The sequence below is a fragment of the Haemorhous mexicanus genome, chromosome 1 (genome assembly GCF_027477595.1).
Source record: "Haemorhous mexicanus isolate bHaeMex1 chromosome 1, bHaeMex1.pri, whole genome shotgun sequence".
Lineage (NCBI taxonomy): Eukaryota > Metazoa > Chordata > Aves > Passeriformes > Fringillidae > Haemorhous > Haemorhous mexicanus.
The window spans coordinates 64,742,549-64,764,096 of record NC_082341.1 but is presented as its reverse complement, the minus strand read 5'-3'; the positions used below and the strand labels follow the sequence as shown (position 1 = coordinate 64,764,096).

General features: G+C 44.0%; 1 long non-coding RNA gene across 1 annotated transcript in view; it reads left to right on the top strand.

Moving 5' to 3' along the window:
* The first annotated feature begins 8,960 nt into the window (after positions 1-8,960).
* LOC132325436 (uncharacterized) overlaps positions 8,961-21,548 on the top strand; it is a 111,966-nt gene continuing 99,378 nt past the window's right edge. Inside the window, exon 1 of the long non-coding RNA XR_009485946.1 lies at positions 8,961-9,135. This is a non-coding gene — a long non-coding RNA (uncharacterized LOC132325436). The remainder of the gene's footprint in view (positions 9,136-21,548) is intronic.

The following is a 21,548-nucleotide window of genomic DNA, read 5'->3' as shown; positions in this document are numbered from 1 at the left end:
ATTTTTAGAAAGCTTCCTGGAGCTCCTTTGTGCTTGCTGCTGCTGTGGCCCGTTCATCCCAGTATAATATGTTATGGGTACTCAGACCATGCCCTGTGTCTCTAAATACCCTTGGCAAGAACCACCTTTGCATCCTGTTATCACCTGGCAGGCTTCTTCCCTCCACCTCCAAACAGCCTCTTGAAAGGTCTGTGATGGAAGCTGCACATTACACAATGACTTTTCCTTATATCCCCTTTTTCTGTGCCTTCCTCCCAGGCTGAAGCTTTGCAGGGAGACCCACTAAGAGGTCTTCTGCTGCTGAAAACAGGATGCCTTGAAATACTGCAGGTGTCTCATTCCCATTCCTTCAGTCCTTTTTGTTCCCTGGCATCTCAGGGAGCCGTGGTGCCAACGGTGATAAATCATTGGTGCTGCTGGTGTCTTTGGGGGCAGCTGTAGTAATTACTTGGAGTGACCCTTGCTTTCAGCCATCAGAAAAAACCTTGCCATCATCCCAGAAGAGCTTAAATCCTTGATAAGATGCAAACTGCTGGCACCAAGGGCAGTGCAAGCAGCCAAACAGGAATGTAACACTCAAACTACTGCTCTCCAACCTGTGTATTTTTAAAACAAGGTTAATGATCTCTTGTTAAAAATTGAGCAAATGTGTAATGGCCTTAAAAATGTGTTTATCCATCTATAATGTTGTAAAGACTGTTACAAGGGAATTAGAGATGACAGTCCCCTTCATTGGAGTCAGGAGGTTTGTTTGGACACAGGAAGGTGATGTGTGTGTGACCCCAGAGGAGCTGACAGTGCACTCAGGTGGGGATGTGAAAGGTGAATTGGGGCTGCTGGTGGGTCAGACAGCCTCCTGAGGGGATGGTGGTGAAGTACTTCCCTGCTCTGAAGGTGAATCTATCTTTGCTGTGATAGGTTTGCTATACTTTTTGATCACTGGAGAGGTAAAAATTGGACAGAGGTAAAGTCAAAAAACTCCTGGAGGAGTGCAGATGAAACTGAGGTGGTGAAAAGTACACAAAAAGCAGAGCAGTGACTTTCACAAGGTGAGGCACATGCCCTTTCCACGCCTGCCACGTGTAGACAGGCCAAAATTTCCCTTCCTGGGCATGTCCCATGGCTCTGCATAACTAATAAAGTCCCTCTGGGTTTGATGAGCCCCTGTTTTGCCCCAGCTTGTCCCCAGTAAGAAGCAGGAGAGATGTAGCTGTAAGCTTTTGGGCTTGTGGCTGAGGAGGCTGCAGTGTGGGGGCAGCAGAGTTGCTGCTGGGCACAGCCAGCTCGGATGGCCACTGCAACCTTCCTTTGCTGCTCCCATCAGGTGGCCAGCTTCGTAAAACATCTGGCCACACCACACCTGGACATTAATTTTGGGGCAGGGTAGAACTTTGGGTGCTGTAGGATAGATGTGTCCTCTGCAGCAGTGGAGGTGTCATTGGTCACACTTGATGACAAAGGGCCACTACTCAGGAAGGATTTTGCTCTTTGTCTTGTCCTGCTGAGACCATCTGGAGGAATTTAGCCCACAAATACCAAACTCTGGGCATGTAGCACCCAACAGGTTTAGTATTGGCAAGCTATGAGTGGAAAAGACTCTTGTGGAGCATTATCCAGCTCATACAGTGCAAGCCCAGACTAGAAACCAGGCCCAGTTTGTAACTAGGGGTGTTACTCTTGGAACAGTTTTCCTGAGCCACATGGTGCAATCTCCATCCTTTTAGGTTGCCAAATCCAGATGCAATGTCTTTCCCAAAGTCATGGTGTAACAAAGCCATGAGTAATTGGGCTCAGGGCATAGCAAGAGCAGCAGTACGTACCCCAAACTTATTAGGTGATAGTTCGTAAGACTCTTATGTTGGTGATGTAAAATCCTAATGTTTGCAATATCTTCCTTGCAAAGGATTCAGGTGCCTTACATTTCCAGAGCTGTTTTATGTTACTTTTTACTTTCTGTTAGAATAAGGATAGGGAAGCAGGATCTAGCAGGGATAACACTCAAGTTCTTGCCCTCTATCCTCTCTTACCCCCAGTACATATGAGGATGCAGAAATGACCAGCTGTCTTCAATGAACCAAATCAGAAAATTACTCCAGTCAAGTAACATTTGAGGCAGAGGAGAAAGAGAATTGTTATATTATGTACAAAGTCCCATTCACGGCCTTTCCTCGTGCTAGGAACCATACACATGGCAAACATTCAGATCAACTTCACAGCCAGCTGCACCAGAGAACAAAAACTGGGACCTCAGCACTCCTTGTAAAACTGATGAAAAACATCTGAGAAAGTGCTTTGCTTTACTTGCATGGCAGGCAGAAAACTGTGTGTGTCTTTTGGAGTTTGGATAAACACATGTAAGCACGTGGGTAAACTATAATCCTCTGATATTGTTTGAATTAAATAGATGGATTAAAAAAAATTGGCCTGGCTTTGTCTTGAAAGCATCCCAGAAGATATAAGTTGGACAAGAAGCCTAAGTGAGATTGCTGAAGTTTATGTATCAAACCTAAAGCCCCCAGGCTGAGTGTTGGATGCTAAGGCAGGAAAAATCACAGGCTTAAAGTTTCAGCTATCATCTCTTATCAGTCATTTGGGCTGGAACTCCTCAAGCAGAGAGTTTGATTTAAAAGTATGTAATTTTTGTTGTGCTCAGCCAGAGGGGTTTAACTGAGGGCAGGCTTTTCCAGAGGAGGAGATATGCAAGGGCTCCTAGTGGTGGATACATGCAGAAATAAAACAGATGTGATCACCTTGGTTTTTAACGCTGCAATCTATTCATTCCCAGCTGGAGCATTCCTGGGGTGAGAAGAGCAGCTAGAGTATAACAGCATCCACATAGGTTCCATTTTCTGTTTGATTTGGTGGCAAGAGTCTGTCTTTCATCTCTTCACTGGGCTATGATGCCTTGCAGATGTTTTTAAAGAATCCGTGCTTCTATCTGGACAATAATGCTTAATGAAAACCTCTTCACTGAGGTTTCCTGCATCTGAAGGCAGGCTTGCTTTCACACAAATGAGAATTATTTTGGCCTTTGCTTCCAGTGCCCTTGAGGTGCAAAGTAATGGTGGTTTGCCATCAGGTTTGTCCAGTAGTTCTTGTGGTAGGTAAGGATGGACAAATTCCTGATGTGGTAATCCTAATCACTCATACTCATCTGATCAGCTTTATCTCAGGTCATCCCTGTCTGTCCCAAGGGAGCTGCACTTCTGGGCTCTGTCAGACAGTATCTGAGCTGGGTAATTGAAAAAGGAGCTGGTCTTGCCCAGGGAAATCTTTTGACAAGCCTAGATTTTAACCCCGTGTGGATTAAAAATGTTTTGGAATTCAGCATTTCTTTAGGTAACCCATAGAGTCAGAGATCACACATGTCTTGAACCTCCTTCAAGCCATGTATGCTTGCAGAAGCAGCTGGGACACTGCTGCAAGGGGCCAGAGTGCCAATCCCTGTGGTCCTGGCTCTTTAGCAGCTGTGGTGGTGGCTTGGTACAACAGCTGGGTGAGTGGAACTGCCAGGGCTGGGTCCAGAGCAAGAATTCTTCTTTCAGCCTTGGCGCCCTTCAGCTGTGCCTTGTGGGACCTGGAAAACACAGAGGTAGCCCTGAGTGCTGGGGATTTGATCTGCAACAGGGATTTGCCCCAAATTGACCAGGGGCTTGTTGTATTGGTTTACTTAGGTTTCTCTGTGCCCTACCCAGAATGGCTTTCTTAGAGTTTGATTTGATGTCTGCAGGATCTACCCAAGCAGGCAGTTGGTTGATAAAATTTCTGTATTCCAAGACTCCCTGTTCTGCTGAGTTAGTAACACTCTCAAACACATTCCCATTGAAACCTTATTTTACTCTTTCATATTATAGCTAAGTATAGTATGTATTACTATTAAATATTCACAGTGAATTAAGTTTACTTTATTAATTTATTAGTAAGATGCTTGTTAAATGCTGCCTTCAAGTACATCTTGGCACACATGGGCACTTTTTTGGTTTAAAAGTATTTTGAATGTAAGTTTTACTTTTAACTGATGAATGAGTTACGAGAGAGTCCCAAGAAGTTCCAGCTGCTCTGTATCTATTGCAGTGGACTTTGTCACAGTTCTGGTCTCTGACTGGAAGGAAACCTCCTCCAGGCTTCCAGAATGAAACCAGACTTCCCTTGCTCTCTGTATTCTGACCCAGCACTCCTGGCTGCCGTGATGCTCAATGGACGTTTAGTCTCTGTTCAGTGGAGCTGAATTTGACTGTAGTCATTTATTGAGGACAAAAAGAGCCTCACCTTCACAGCCTTCACTGATGTTTGTTTCTTCAACTCAAGATGCCTACAGCAGAGATGCCTGTGTTTAGTCAGACTAATCCCATACCTATTGTTTTACCTGGCTTTTCCCCTCCCTAATGTGGTACTGCTGGAGATCTGTTTCTTGTTTTCAGTATGTGAAACAGATTTCCTTGGATAAAACACTTAATTCTCAAACTCACCCCACTTCTCTCAGTTCTCTCTCCTCTGAATAAATTGGCGTTGTTCAAACAAATTTTTCTCATAAAGTAATCCCATCAAGACCTGATTGTTTCTGTGGCACTCTAAACATTTTACTATTAGTTCTTATCTTCGTCACAGTGTGAAGCCCAGAACTGGAGACCATGCTCCAGCTGAGGCCTTGCTCATCATCCTGAGCAGAGGGAACAAATTGCTGTGTATAGGAGCAGCAAATTTTCTTTCCATTTCCTCTGCAGCTTTCTAATATTGTCTTTTCTGACCAGTTTCTGTTTTCCAGAAAAATATTAGTGCTCTGTCATGTGTTCCTTCCTCAAAACCCTGAAGCTTCAGTATATCTGACTTTGGTGTGCAATAAACCCCTGACAATTGCTCAGTTCTGCCTGTTCCTGGCTGTGCAGGACACACAGACTCCAGGAAAATGCTGAGGTGTGTAAAGCCTGTATGTGCTGGAGGAACAGGCTGAAGTTGCTGCTGCTTCCCCTCCCAGCCAGATCATACCTGGGCTTTCTGTCACCTCATCCCTTACAAAATCTTCTTGGACTGAAGGCTGGAGCAGCCTGGGACCAGGTCCATCTTAGAAATATTTGTCCATCTGTACTGTTATAATCACCAGTAGAGATTCTTTAGCAGGAGAGGCCAGCCACTAAGAGGGTGTTTTCTGGGTTTTTTGAGATCTTTTGAGTTCTTTGCTTTTTAACTTTTCTAATTCCTGCCCACCCCCCCCCCCCCCCCCCCCCCCGATTTTATTTCTATGCAACCTCTGTCAGTGATTCCTCAGGAATAATTATAATTTATTTCCCTATCTTTTCAAAGGCTTCAAAGTTAGACATTTTTTTGATGTGGGTAAGAACAGCTTTCGTAGGACACTCATAGAATTTCTCATTGACTGATATAATTTATCTGCAGAATATGTATCACCTGATATTTTTAAACTGAATACTGCTAGAGTTATGCACTTTTAAAGAAATCCAGGTTTATTTGGTTTTACTGTAACCTGAGGAGTTTCTTCCACTGGACAGAGTGTAAGAGAAACATCTCAGTGAGACACCTTGGTGCATAAAAACCAGAGCATCACTTATAACTTCCCTGTTGATCCAAGCTCAGACTTAATAATATTGAAAATATCAGAGCAGTGTCTATTTTAAAATTTGACTCTGCAAGGGACAAATGGATGGAGGTAAACCACAGTTAGAAAGAAATTTGAGTGAAAGCCACCATGAAACAACAGAATCACTATTCTGGGGAAAGAAGGGAGTGAAAGGAGAAGAAAAAGAGTAATGAACTTCAAAAAGCAGACGTCAACAATCCTGGGAAACAGGTAAGTGTGTGTCTTCTGGGAAGATAATCCTGGAGAGAAATGAACTGTCAGTTACTGAAACTGCTGTTAACAAAAGCAGAATGGTAAGCTATCCTGATGCAAAAGAAAGAGGAAACCGAGCAGGAGAGCAGCATCCAACTGCACCAGGAGCCAAGACCTAGAAATCAAAGGGATTTATGTGATAGGTAGAGATGGGGACTTGTAACTGCCAGTGGCTGCAGCAGAGCAGCACAAAACTGCTGGGGTGGAAGCAGGAAAAATCACATGTGAAGCCAGTTAGGAAAACAAAAAAATCTAAACTGCTGCCTTTTTATAAATAGGCAGAGGAAAATACATGTATTTATTTTAATGAAAAGAAGTACAAATAGCAGATGAGGCATAAGAGCTGGGAAATCCAACATTTCCTTTGTTTTTTATTTGCATGACCCTGTTGGTGGCAGGCAGAGTGGTGTGGAATGGCTGCACAGTGAGGCTGGGAAAGCACAGGCTGCACACTGGATGTAAAAATGAGCAAAATGTCTTATGTACAAAGTGACTCCTGCCACGTTTATGGTCTGGTTTATGGCTCTTATCACTAGGCATTTTCAAGGAGCGAGAGCACATTTCCTCTATCTCCTGCAGGAAGGAGCTCATTATTCCTTATTAATTAGGTCTTCAGTCACTAATCTGTTATGTACCTTTCCAGCAACTGTTTACAGATAAGTGTTGTAGGATCTAATTGATGGAGGATAATTAGCTCCTCCCTAATTAGAGTGAAGTGTGCTTCTTTTCACTCTGTGGATGATCGCTTATGAATGAAAGGCCACAAATGGAAAGCTCAAGATGTGCAATGTATCAGGAACTAATTTGCTTAAACTATTTCTGAAAGCTTATTCAATTAATACCCAAATAGTAGGCTTATACACGAGTGTGTGCAACTGACTTCAGTTGTAGGCAGGCATGTGGTTGCCACAGAGTTGAGCATTAATGTCACCCTCAGTTACCCTATGCTGTGCAGGCACCAGGAGCAGCAGGTCTGCAAGCACCAGCACAGAGGTTACAGCCTGTGGAAATAAAGAAAGCCCTTCTGGAAGCTTTATCTGCTGCTTCATCATCTCGCATCGTTTTCTCATCTCTGAAAAAGAACTAGTTGCAGCCTAGTGGTTGATAAATTTTGGGGTGCCCCTTTTTTTTTTTTTTTTTTTTTTTTTTTAAATGGCTAGCCTGTGAAACTTGCAGAGATGTCTTATTGCCAGAGAACAGATACTCAGTGTCCTTTGGAAACCAAATGCTTATATCCCATTTGGCACCAAAATGATTAGCTATTTTCCAAACAGCCTCTCTAAAAAGAGTCTAGATTATTCTTTCTGTAACACAGCTATGGGTTATTGTCATAATTGGTCTCTGTTACAGCACTTTTACTTCTTCCCAAAACGTGGCTGCTGTTGCCTGTGACTGCCTATGGTCTCCTGGCTGCAGAAAGAAAACTGGGGATTGGTTGATGATTGATCACTGTGAAGTGCAAGTCCTGAGGCTTGGCATACGTGCTGATGTATCAGAAAACCTGTAAGAGAAGATATGGAATTTATATAATTAAAATGTGGATAATTTTATAATTACATAATAATCAAATTGTAATTTATATGTTGAAGATGTGGATTCATATCACAGCCTGAATGCAGATATAAGTTTATAGGGAGATATACTTCTTTCTGGATTAAAACAATGTTTGAGAGCTCACTAAAGTTAAACCCCATAATCCTACTGCTTGAGAGCCCGCTAAAGTTAATGGAAAGTCTCTCCTTGAGTTTCTGTGTACTTTAGCTGAGAGGACACAGCTAGAAATATCAAGGGAGAGCAAGTAGGCCTCCTTTCCTAGCGACAAAAAAATCTTGAAACATGTCCCTTAAGGATTTGAAGCCCTGGAAAACAACAACACAAATCCCATAAACTTTTTCTCCCCAAGAGGTTTAAATCAGTTTAATGATTTGGGAAGTTATGTTCTGCTGCATTGCTGCCAATCTGACATATTGAGTGAGACAGAGGCTGGGGAGTCAGAGGGGACACGGATGAGGTTAGGATTACCTGCAAATGTCTCATGTTCCCTGAGACTGGAGAATTGCTTCAGTTCCCTGGAAGCCTAATACTGTTAATCAGCAAAGAAAGATTTCACTGTTTCATTACTTGCTGCAGCTGAAACTCAAGGAAATTACTTGGGTCTCATTATCAGATAAAGTTAAGATTCCAGTATAAAAGAAAATTCTTTTTCACACTCAGGTCGAGAGTAATTTATTTTTTGTCACTCAGATTTTAAAAATAGAGAGCCAGCGGAGGAGAATACGACAGAACCGAACAAAATCTGGATACTGCAGATCCGCTTTGATACAATAACAGTTTCCAGCCTCTCTTTTATCTTCTTAACCATTCCTAGGTATGGTGGAAAGAGATTAGAGTGCAAACTGAGCAGTGCATCCGTCCACTGTGAGGCACTTGCCCCATTCTATTATTTTGTGGGGGCTGGAGCTGTAAAAGTGGCTGTTGCCATCGTTGGGACCTGGTGCTGGAGATTAAATACTGCTCAGGGGACAGAGTGTGTAACCTTGCAAATCCATGTAGGGAAGCAGGGTCAGACTCTGTGCCTGGTCTGATCCTCAACTTTCCCTTGTGGGAAGTGACCCTACAGGCCATCCTTGGGGCAGGGTATCTCTCTTTGGCATCACTAGCACCGTGCTTGGGTTGGGACCCTGGGCCCCCTCTGTTCTTTGTGCTGCCTGCTGTCACACTGAAAGGGATGCCTGGGAGAGCCTGCTCACTGCCACTGGCATCCAGCTGGTCCTCAGGCACCCGCCTGCCTTGCTTGGGGGAGGCTGATAACAGATGTGCTCCCAGCAGAGGTCATGTGGGTCTGTGAATGGCTTTTGAGAGGGATTGGTGGCGTGTCTGGGGGTTTTACTGCTGCAGAAACCAGGTCTGCAACACTTTAACTCCTAAGAAAACTCCTTGCTGTTGGACCTCTGTACGTTTCCTCCTGGGAAATCTTGCTGCAATGAAAGCCAAGCTGAAGGGCTTGGTTACATCCTAGGCAATGGCCAGTTTCCAGAGGGGTTTGATGCCAAATTTCAGATGTTTTTCTTTTCCTTGAAAAACACAGTGCTGACTAGCTTAGGCTAGTTACAAGATGTGAACTTACAGAAACAGGATATGCCAGCAGGGTTGACAGCATGAATGTCCCCTTCTCTCTCGTGTCATTAGAACGAGATGCAGCTGCCAGCTCAGGTGCCTGATCCCAGAGCAGGACTGAAACAAAGGAGAAGCCCAGACGAGCTCTTGTTTTCCTTCTAAATAGCTTGGTAAGTACTTGGCAAGACCTCTGGGAGTCTCAGTGGTGAAATGTAAAGCTTTCCTGTCCCTTTGAGTCCCCAGCCACATCTGAACAAGGATATGTGACTTTCTGCAGGGAGCTGACAGGCTAATTGGGAGGTGCAGCGACCTTCACCCTGCTGCTCCTTGCCAATGTCCATCTTCCTTCCCCGTGAACTCGGAGTGTGGAGAGCCTTGCTCTACAGCCCAGAGGAAGTCTGGAGTGTCAGTGTTGATTAAAAGGGGAAGAGCAGTCCTCCTTGGCAGAAGTCTTGAGGGCCAGTGTAGCTCCAAGCCCCAAATCACCCAGTCTTTAAGCTAAAAAAACCTTTTTGGATGTGCATTATATTTGCTAGAGGGCTTTTTTGCTTTCTTTTGTTCAGTGACTGAAATTGGTGTGCTTTTTCTACATCAGCCAACTGTGACATAATGACCAAAGCTAAAAGTTAAAGTTATTCCATGGAGGAAAAAAGGCTGATAGAGAACTCAGCCGTCTCTGAAGTCAGATGGCAACTCCCAAGTGCAAGGCTGTGTCACCCTGAACTCACTAGCAGTCAAACAACTAGAAGGCTGCCTCTTTTTTCAAAACCCCCATTTCCCTTCACTTGCCCCCTTCCTCGAAAACCCCATTCTCCACCTCTCCTATGGGCTGTGCACTGTGGCACACTGGTGAAGGGCTTTTCTCCTTCTCCATCTGGATCAGCTTCTCACCAACTTCCTTTGTCATCCTGGGTCTCTGAGCCCTCTCTTTTTAACTGAGTGACCTTAGACTTCTAAGGCACCTTATTTGCCTTGTTTTAGGAGAGTAGGATGCTCAGCTTTCCATTCCGGTCATCTATCTGCAGGGAACTAGAATTAGCACTTTGCACAGAATTGAAGGGATGGTATCAGCTATGACAGTGATTTGAGCCAAATAACTCTTAGCTGTTAGTTGGTAGCCAAGGTGAACAGCTCTGGCTGTAGAAATTGTGTGTGCACATTTGGATACATGGTTCATTTTCAGCCTTCTTTTTTTGAGTGGGAAGGAGGTCTAAAATGCCAGTACACACCTATGACTCTCAAGATAACATAACTCTTGCAGTCATGTACCCTCTGTCTTTTCAGGTGCAACATCACTGGCCTCTCCTAAGCTGAGCTCCTCCTTCTTTCTAATAGGGAGTAGAACAAGACTTAAAGAAACTGTACTGAATTTCAATATTCATGACTTTTCTACAGCACTGTTGTGAGGATTCCATCCTTTGCTGTGCTTCACAGAGCCTCCCACTCTCCTGAGCCTGAGGCCTGCTCACAGCACGCAGGGAAGCAGGATGAGCCAATGCTGAGGACACCTATGAATGCTCCAGTAGACTTGCCCCTTTGACTTATTGTTGCCCCTTAAATGTTCACTGCTGCACAAGTAAGCAGCAACCCAAGGAAAGGAACCACAAAAGCAGCTTTGGAGAGAGCAGGATACCCCTTTTCTCTAGCACTGGCACATAATCAGTTCCTCTCTGAGGATTTCCTTTCTGTATTTCTTTTCTGTACCCGAGGTGCAAATGAAAGGCAAACAATATGGGTCAGGTGTGATGGTCTTGGGTAATGAACAGCTGGGAATAATTACCTGCTACCAGGAGGAAGGATGATGGATGGAGGCATGGAGCAGCTGTGTGGCATCTTCAGCTGGCTGCTGTGACAGGAGGGGAATCAGAAATGCCCAGAGAAATTGCTTGGAGGGGCTGTGGGGCTGAGGCAAAACATTAGTGCTAGAAACAGGCTACAGCATCCTGCTGGGGAAACACTTTCAGGGACATTTCTTATTGTGAGACCCCTGTGCTTCCTGCTGTAAAATTTAATATTAGCCTTGGCTTCCATCAAGACATATATTTTCCTAATGGGCTGTGGGAAGCCTCTGCTCCACTCTTTTTAGCCTGGATCTGTGAGCTGAGGTGTTTCACTGCCTTTCTGTGCAATACAAAGCGAGAGCAGAGAACGTCGAGGAGAAAGGGGCAGCTGGCTGAGGTCAGCCTGAGTGTTCACATGGGAACAAATGTCCTTCTAAGGCTCTGGGATGCTGTGCCTGAGGAGGGAGGAATGAGTGGAGCCAGAGAGCCCCTGCTTTCTGGGATAGCAGAGCCAAGCTCCTGTGTCACAGGCTATGTTATATGGCTGGGACAGTTCCTGTAGACACCAGCTTCTCCCCATGGCCATTTCCTACAGCTGGGGCTGGGAGATTGCTGTCACCAAAATGCATGAGAATCTCCTACATAGCCAGGAGGCCAGTGAAGAGCCCAGGAAACTGTTCCCCTTAAATAGTTAAACGGCTGCCTCTCAACAAGCACAATGTCACATTGAATTTGAAACAGGGAACTTTTTATATTTTCCCCCCTGATTGTGCTGGCACCTGGCAGATGCCTGTTTACCACAGGCATCCATACACACAGCAATCAAAGGAAATCAGAGGCACGGATTAGCAACAGCTGCAAGTCATTAGTGGCAGCCATGGGAAAGCACAGCTCTGCACCCCGCTCCGCAATAACCAACGTGAGTATTCCAGAGCACTGGGGTTACCGCGGGGCACGCTGCGGGCACCAGGGACAGCAAACAATTGCCTCTCTTGTCTCTGGAGATGGCTTCGTCCCTCTCCCCGAGGCAGCAGCAGTGTGTTATCTATGAATCAATCACACTTTATTGGCCCACTGAGCATTAACTCTTCGGGAGGCCGGCTTTCGCCGACTGGGAGTTGTCAGAGCTGGAGGACGGGGTCTCCACCTGAACAAAATTTCGAGTTATTCTTTGTTTTCTTTGGGCTGACTGCTGGCATCTTTGGCAGTGTCTCAACATGACTGAGGACTTGGGATCTCCTAGAGTTAATGCTCATTTTACAGGAAGTTTTATTAGAGCGAATGTAAAGCCAAAGCTGACCAAAAGCCTTATTTGTGTATCTGATTTCTTTATTCAATTCATTTTGAACCAGAATAGAGTCCAAATTTTATTTAAAAACTTAATGTTGATTGAAATTTCCATTGCAGATTTAGGCAGCTTGGGTTTCTATTTTGATCAGTCCCCGGAAAAGCTGATTTTACTTCAAAGCATCTCTGACTCTTGGAGGAGCAGGAAGCTGGTGGCCTATTAATAGAGAGCAGAATCCAACCTCACTGAGGCACAGCTGATTCCCCAGCAGTCCTGACATATTTGGCTCTATCTGCCCTCCTTTCTCTCTGGCTCAGCATGGCTTTCACCATCACAGGTACAGTCCCCAAGCTGTGTGTGGTGTCTTTGTGGTCCACAGAAGGACCTGCTTGCCTTGCCCCAGCCAGATGGGAACCCCATCCCTGCCTTGCACTTGACCATTGCCATGAGGAGGTGGAAGCATTTGAAGGAGTTGACAGCAAAAAGATGTACAAATGCTGATATCCAGTACTTCAAAATAATACCCCTTGAGCTTCTGTTTTTTCTCAAGGAGGGGAATAGGAGGAAAAGGAATGGAAGCAAGGAAAGTAGTCACAGAGACTAGAGAAATGGAAAGCTGGGGGGACAGGAAAAGACCTTTCTGCAAGGGCCATGGTCAGCCTGACCCTTGTATCCCCTGGGTTTCCTTCCAGCTGCCAAAGCTTGTTACTTTCAGCTTCCCACCTGCATCTCCCACCACAGACCTTGTTTCTTATCTTCAGTCCCAAGCCTCACTAATTACCAAGGTTTGGTCAGACCCAGCTTTCTCCAAATCCCTTCCTCATATGTTCTCTCTCCTGTTACTAGAAAAGCTGAATGTGGTTTCCCCATGGATAACATCCTTTACATGGAGGCAAAAATGGGATTTAGCCTTGTCTTCCAAGGCCTCTTAAGATGCAAAGAAGAAACATGCAAACAGAACATTTAAGGTAACATGGGGCAATATAATTTTAAAGTAAAATAAAAGTGAATAGTCTCAAAAGACCAAGCATTGCAAATACTTGCATCTTCTAGTGCAAAGGTAAAACCAAGGAGAAAGGAGGGTGAAGGCATGTTAGTTCCAACATTCCCTCAGTTCTGCAGCTGTTTCCATTTGACCACTATTTTAGGATCACAAAACTCTACAGAGAGCAAGACAGGTATTTGTAAAGGAGCTTCATTGCTACTAGCTGCAGAATGTGAGGTGGCTTTCTGTGTAGTGCCTGAAGGAAGTAGACCAACTCTGGGAAAAGTCTTAGGTAAGAGCTTGTTTTTAAAGGATTTACTGATTTTCTCTTAAGTTTGTGCAATGTTGATAGAGTGCTTTCCTCCTTCATACTTTTGCTAAAATGGGTAGTAAAGGAAGATGCACATTTCTGATAAACTGTTTCTAGGGGTATTTTTCCCTCGGTAGGAGACACTTTTTCCTGCATGTTTTTCTGCCCTATCTTCAACTTAGGAGTTTGTGTTTTACTTGCTGAGTTACAAATCATGCTGGATTTTGTTTTGTTACTTTAAAGTAAGATTGTGGTTCTTCCTGTGCTTCAGCTCAATGTAGTCTTACTGGCTGGTGTTCAAAGTACAGTGTGCTGTGTGCACTTGTGCTGCTCAGGTGTTCTGGGCTTTTCTTTACCTTTGGAATTCATAATGCAGTTCCTTCTGTTCCAGCTAGATGTGCTAATCCAGACATTTGCTTGCTAATGTTCTGACCGTGGTGGATGATAACTTGTACCTACACTGTGAAAGGGACTTTGTTGTCAAAACTGGCAAATAGTCATATAAATATTATGCCTTCAGAGAAATTAACTTTCTATCTGCATGATATTCTTTTTTTCTTTTCTTTTTTTTTCCCTACCTATAACTGTCAAGTTTGTGTTGAAAATGACCGTTGTCCATCTCTGAGCTCTTAGTAGAATCAGTGCTGGTGTGCAAAGAAAATCTGAGGGAAGGTCAGCAAAATGATGAGGGTGTTAGAAACTATCTGTTTATGAAGTGAATCTAAAGAGGTTTGTGTGTTTCAGTGGATCAGAAACAGATCCACTGAGGGATAACTTGATCGTTCCATATAAGCACCTATATTTGGAAGATGTAGACACCTTTTCCAGAGCTATTTTTCTGTGAAAGAGCTGCTGTCTAGTCCCTGCCAGTTCCCTGAGTTTAATCTTGGTAAGAGAGATGGTGTTGCAGGTATTTGAGTAGTGCAAATAGAGGAGCAGTTCAGCAGAGGAGAGCTTCACTTGCAGCTTTAAAAGGAGGAAAAAAAAAAAGATTCATTTTTTGTTTAGTGTATTTTTTTAACAATAAGATTATATGTGAACTCAGCAACTACTTCTTGGTACAAGGATTCCTTCATCTCTGAGGATATTCAGGAAAGAAGGGTTTCTTCTCATGTGGCAGAGTGCTATGATTCCTGTTGGGCCACAGCCTGCAGAATGGATGTCAAACTTAATTCATGCTTGCTAGTAAGGGGTTTTCCAAGCTTGGGGAATTTGTTCTCCTGGTTTTTTAGCTCTTATCTTTCTCTGAAATATCATGGTCAGCAGAGCTCTGGATAGGGGATCTAAACCCCTATGGATGAGGCTGGTTACATAATGCCCAAAATCAGAATGATGTGTGGGGTCAAATAATGAAAGCCTTAAGGCTTTGTTTGCTTTTCTTTGTGATATAGACAAAAATTACCTTTTCCAGATGTCCCAACAATTGAAATTCCAGCCATCAGAGAGCTGTGGGGTCTCATAATGTCACCAGCCCTTCCAACTCTTTCTGATCCACAGGCAGTGGTGTAGGCTCTTAAATAAACCTTCCAGAAGTTTAAAACCTGGGCTTTGTGGACAATGTGCAACACCGTGGTAGGTAGGAAGAAGTGTCTACCACAGCTCTGCTGACACTTAAGACAGTGTCTTGTGGGACATACAAATCCTATGTTAAAGGCCTTAAATTTCCAAGTGTCAGAATATTCACAAACACAAAGAAGGGAAATTAAGGATAGATATTAGGAAGAAATTCTTTACTATGAGGGTGGTTCGTTCCTGGAACAGGTTGCCCAGGAAGGTTATGAATGCCCCATCCCTGGCAATGTCCAATGCCAGGTTGGATAAGGCCTTGTGCAACCTGGCCTCGTGGGAGGTGTCCCTGTCCATGACAGGAAGGCTGGGACTAGATGATCCTTAAGGTCCCCTTCCAGCCCTTAATGTTCTATGATTCCATGTGTAATGAACGGAGTTTGGTACTAACCTTCATCATGAAGGGCAGCAAGTACTGCTGGCAGTTTGTGCGTGGAAAACCAGAGATCACCTGCAGGTTACGTGTGTATCATAGCTGCAGAGCCAACAGAGAGATGGGGTTGTGAAAATTGAAAGATGAAGCTTAGTCTCCCTTCTGTAATTAATGACTTCTATGCAAGATCAAAGTTAGAGTTTTCAGCTTCTTAAGTTTGAGTGTGCATGAGCAGTAGGTGAAATACATCTTTGGGGAGCCTTAGAGGGAAACTGGGATCTGGATTTGCACTGAGGGTTTTTGTCAGTTCATCCTTCAACACTAAAAGCAAAAGTTTATTATTGTAATTCTGATTCTTTCTTCACCTCAGCAACCAGGGGAAAGTATATATGATGTTTTGGTCATTTTATTTCAAAGGTGCCTAAGGTGCCTGATTGTAGCCTGTTAGCTGTTTTCAGCTGGCTTTCTTGTGGGAGGTCTGTTGCACACAGGACACTGACTTGTGTCTCAAAAAGTTCTTGACAGGGAGCAGTGGTCCTCACTCAGCCCATCCCACTCTAGTATAGCGTGGGTAGTCACAGCTGTGCTTGGTCAGTCTCCTCACTCCAGGGACTGCAGAGGAAACTTGTGTTTCTGAGTTTAGCTCCTGTGAATAATGTCCAAGCTGGATGGCTGGAATTGCTCTAAGAGGATGCTATGAATACCTGTCTTTATGTAGCACTGGCATCTCTGTTCAGGAAGGCCTTGAATGGAGCATCTATACTGACTTAACTGCTTTTCACATCTGTTGGAGGCTGTATGTGTGTACCCTTTCAGGTCAAGAAAAATGATTTTTGTAGAAACCTTGCTGTTAAAATGGCTTGCTGCTCAGGATTAAAAACCAGAACGATTCCATTTTCCACTCCTGACAAGGATCTCTAAGTCTCCATGAGCAAAGAAAGACTATCTCATTCTTCCCAGGGAGCTGTAGTGTCTTTGACAAATCGCAGGGTTTTTTTGCTTTAAATAAAGCCCTGGGGTGCTTTGCAAGATGCTCTCCGTTCTGATTCACCATCTGAGTGTGTTTGTACGTGCAGGGGGAATGGGGCTGTGTTGCACGTAGCCCTAGAGGCCTCATTAAATTGTGATGTGTGGTGTCACATTTCAAACTCACAGTTCTTGCCGTCCCTAGCTTAAAACTTGATGCAAATGATGAGTAACAATGGTCCAGAAGCTGTCTTGACAAAAAAAAAAAAAAGAAAAAAGTGCAAAACAATGTATAAAATGATCTGAAATACCCACTTGTTTTATGTCCTTGGGTTTTCAGTTGCTCATCTCCAAGACCATTGCACTTGAGTTGTCAGAGGTGTGATGTGCCCTTTCCTCCCCTCCAAAACACAGAGCATTAGAACCAAGTAAGCACTTTGGAAAATGCTCTTCATGACTAATGTGTGACTGGCCGTGATATGTTTGGCTATGTCTTTACACCCTCATTTGTGTTTCCTCGGGAAATCTATCAGTGCTGTTTTGATGAAAGTCAGCATCTGTTTGTACTCATTTAACTAAAAGATATGTATCGAGAAGGTCAGCAGCTCTCTTAGACCTGAGAGAATAATTAGCAATAAATTATTCTACTTCACAATTGTATGTTTTTCCCTATTTGTTAATTATTTTCAGTCAACTTATAAAATGTGTCAGCACTAAAAGAATTATTCACAAATAACTACTTGACAAATAGTTTGAAAGGGTGCTGGCAGGTGCTATGGAGGTGGCATGCTCCCTGCCTGGAGGAAGGCCAACAGGGTCACACCGTGGAGGAGAATGGGCAGGACACACGGTATTGGGCTAACCTTGGTGTGTAGAAGAGGTTCCCCTTGGCCACACACAGTTTCTGTTCCTTTCAGCTCCAAGGTGCACTCCTGATACCCCAAAAATCCCCAGGTAGGCAGCAGCAGACTAGTCCTGAGGTTTTAGAGAATGCAAGATGCATTTGTTTGCTCAGAAGAAAAACTTTAGTTAGGGTGTGTTGATATCAAGCTCTCAAGACCACCAAACCAAAACAAATCATTCCTGGGACAGGAAAAAATCAGTGTTATTGCAGAGATGTCATGGTATTATGAAATGGCTTGAAATGGTGACTCAGTCAAGTTGTGACTTCTTTTTTTCCTTTTGTTTTTGGCAAATGTGTTCTCTATGTACTTCTGCCCCTTTGGTGCTGAGCCTAAAAATATGCATGAAAAAAGATGGAAGAACAATGTGCTGATGGTGTTTTGGTGGATGTCTGTCTTCTAGAAGTCTGAGTTGAGATGTTGGATTCCCACCAAAAAGCATTAAATTATCTCCTTCATGTGTCAGCAATTATTCTCAGGAATGAGAACTATTGGAAGAACCTGTCTACATCAAATTCAGGTCCAACTCTGTTCTTGTGTGAAACACTAATATAAACCAGGAATATTAATCTTTGCTGATCTGTGCACTCAGTATACTACTTTTAAATTATAAGAAGCAAGCTGTTCTTATTGTTAGATTTAAGTGATGCAATTTCTGACTTAACAATATCACAGAGGGGAAAATAAGTATATAATAAAACAGTACTTCATCCAGAATTTGTTATTGTGCAATGGGACTTATGTGCAATGTCTTTGTGGAGTCTGCCTGACCATTTTAAAGCTCAGGATTTTGTGTGTACTGGATACAGTAACTTGTTGACTTTTGCTGTCCTTGTGTGTGTCCTTTTCCTAGGAGTACCTAAAAGTGTTGACCCAAAGACCACTTTCTATGGTGGTAAAAGATAAGCCTGTCCCTATCTAGATTAGTATTTAAACTTCAGGGGCATAACTCAAGGAGGACAAAGAAGTAATGTTAATGAAATGAGCTCAAGTACTGGCAATCAAGTTAATTCCTCAGGATACGTTTGATTGAGTAATATGCTGGCTAGTAAATAACCCTCCACCTGCACTGATTTCTTTTAAAATTTGTTTGCATAGTTCATGCTTAAGTGGATTTAAGATATCTTCAGAATAATCTTGACATGAAGAGGCTGCCAGAGGACAAGAACAGTCTTTCCTCATTGGTTTACTCATTCCACAGCTTGGAGAATCACAGCTAATTGATACTGTTTCCATTTAATTACACATAATTTTTCTGTTTTGCTACCCAGTGAGCCAGGAGAAGAAAACAATACTCTGTCTACATGCAAATCTTCCAATCAACAATTTAAAACCTTTATGCTTCCAAATTTGCTCTCTTTATTTCAGAATGAAAATGTATGTGCTTGGGCAGGTTCTTACAAACTTTCATCGACTGGGGTTACTGTCACTGATGCTCAGACCTGTAATTTAATGCAAGAAGCTTCCCCCTCCCTTTCCTGCAGCTGGGGCTCAGGGTTGGCATTTAGGCCTGGTGTCAGTGTTCCCAGCTCCCATCTTTTTGGGCAGAGGTGCTTCACAAAAAGTAGATGGTCTGGTCCATGGGCTGCTTGTGCTTAGAACTGAACCCCCTTCCATGTTGTCGCGTCCCACCTCCAACCCTGTGCAGGAATGGCTGTACCTGTGTTCTGGTGAAGGTACCTGGAATGCTGCTCTTGTGCAGGTACCTGGAATGTTGCATTGATGGCACTGGTTTAATGAAATGTGCTGAGGCAAGAGTAAATAGAGAGGGATAGGGTGGGGAAGTTAGAGGCTTCAGAGGAGAGTTTTTAGAATTGATGCTCCAAGGTAGAAGCCAATGGGAGTTTCCTGTGGGCTTGGACAGAGCACTTGGGTGAAAAAGACTTTTTGCATGGATGGCGGGAATGTTGCTGGAACCAGGCAGGAAAGATGTGTGTGTGTGTGTGTCCAGTCCCTCTTGGCAGTAGAGTCTGCAGAGTCCTATGCAAAGCTTTTGGAAAGAAAATAGGAAATGCTGTAGGGAGGAGGAAAGGGGGAAGGCTAGAAAGTATTTTTAGTAGAGAACTGCCCATGTTTCCATGAATGATGGCAAAGCCTTCCTGCTCTAGTTTGGAAAAGTAAATATTGGCTATGGGAACAGTGCTCCAGATGCACTGAATCTGCTTTCCTAATGTTGGTGGGCTCAACCCTGTGGACCTGAGGCTTATGTTTGGTTAATCTAGATGCTTCAGAGGGTAGGAAGGCTGATTTTTGCCTTGCCATGCCTTTTCCTTTAGCCAGGCACCAAGTATGCTCCCTGAGCAAAACCAGGCAGTCTGTGTCCCAAGCAAGCCTTACTGACTTGTACTGCAAATTTGTGATGAAGACCTGAAAGCTGATCCTACAATGTGACAAAAATATGGAGGGTTTTAAAGAAACCATTGTGTAACGTCAGCTGTGCTTTTTCTTTTTCATGAGAAACTTTTTCAGCACAAGTGGAGTGTTCAGTCCAGTAGTTTGGATGAAGGATGGGTCTCCTGGCACTTTATTGCAGAGAGGTGGGAAGCCACCAGGTGCTGTGGGCCAGCTGCTCCCAGTGGGGCTGTGCTCTGTGGGATCTCCTCAGCTCCCATGGCCAGGATGCCCTTTTGCTGCGGAGACTGTGGCATCTCTCATATCTTTTTTTCCCCTTCTCCTTCTGTTTTAAATTCTTGCAAACCCATCTGTTTGTACCAGGGCTGGTGACTAATGCAATAACTCCTATTAGGTCCAAATAGCTGAAATCATAGGGCAATTACACATGCACGCTCACATGCACACAGAAGGGTTGTTCCCCCTGCGCCCCCCTTCTCCCATCTCTGGAACAAAACATTCCCTCACTGTTCCGAGGGCTGGAGCAGCTGCCCAGCTGGCAGGAGCAGAGATGTTAATGCTGTCAGTGAAAGGATGAGTCACTTTGCAGAAGTTATTTAGGAGGGTCACCCTTCTTGTCCCCTTTCCCCTCCAGCCACTGATCCTTTTGGGTTCATCACATGCTGGAGGTCTGCACTGGCTGCTGCCCGCAGAGAGCACAATGAAGGCTTGTCAGGGCAAGGAGGCTCCTGATGGGAGTTATAAAAATGAGTAGTCCTGTGTTTGACTGATCTGTTAGTCTGCTGAAAAAGGCTTCTCCCTGTCTTGGAAGCACGTGATCCCAGGTCCAAGGCTGCCCTTTTCTTCATTACTGTGTGTGGTTTTTTGGTTTTTTTTTAAAGTTGATTAGAAGGGAGTTCCCAGTGTGTGAGAGGAAATGAGAAGTAAAAGATGTAAGGAGAACAAAAAACTGTAATACAGCTTCCTTTTGGTTCTTATTTTTTTGGAAATAGGTCACTTAAAATCTGCCATCTTCCTAGGAAAAAATAGTTCCTTAAAGGTTTTTGGAGGATGCAGAGCTCTTCTAAGACCTGTCTCTAGCTGAGACTCCTTTAATGACCTGAATCTTATCCTCAACCCATAAGATTGTGACTGATGTTTGCTGCCTCTGCAAACTCCTGTGGGACCAGAGTGCTCCAGGAGCCAAACCTAGTGCAGAAGCACTACTTTCTCCCTCAGTGAGAGCTTATTAATGTGTTCCCAAGTCAGCTACAAGTTTGTCATAGGGCAAACATGGCTTGTTTACTTTCTCAGCTGGGAAGAGCTCTGCCTCTTGTGAAGGTTGCATATGAAAGAATGCTGGAGGCCAGCTGCTGTGAAGGCTGGTATTGGTGTAGTCATTGTAGCTTTGCTTATTAGATATGTTCTGAATAAAAGATAAAATAAAAGGTCTGTTTATCTTGACCATTTGCTATGCTTTTCAGTTCTCCTTCTTAACCTGAAATTGCTGAGTGGTTGCCATGGCTGTGCCCTGGCACTCTCTCGTGCAGGCAGTGATGGACACAAAGCCCTGCAGCTCCCCTTCCACAGAGCGTGGCCCTTCAGGCACAGAGCTGTGCTGAACACCTGTGGTGTCCCCTGCATGGCCTGAACCTCCTTAGGTGAGGATGCCACCCTGCAGAGTTCTGGTTATCAATTCTAAAACTGAGCTGTTGCTGGGGTCATGCTGCTGAGGTGGGACTGGAAGTTGTTCTGGCCTCTTCTGTGCTTTTTCAATGTGCAACGTGAGCACATGCATGACATGCATGGACCATCTTCTGTGTCCTTCTCCTTGAGTCAATGGCACCTGTGAGAGGCTGCTGAGAACTTTCTACCACTTCCTAATATCAGTAGTTTCTCTGTCTTCTAATGTGTGTCAGCCAGTCTGCTAGAATTTGCATTGGCTGCTAGGAGGGCTCAGTTTCCTTGATCCTCATTTCCTGTCATTGGTTTGGAAATTATAGGAATATTTTTTAAATTTAGTAGAGGGAGAAAGAAGAAAAAAAGAGAAAAATTTTGAGAAGATTCAGGCATCCTTTATG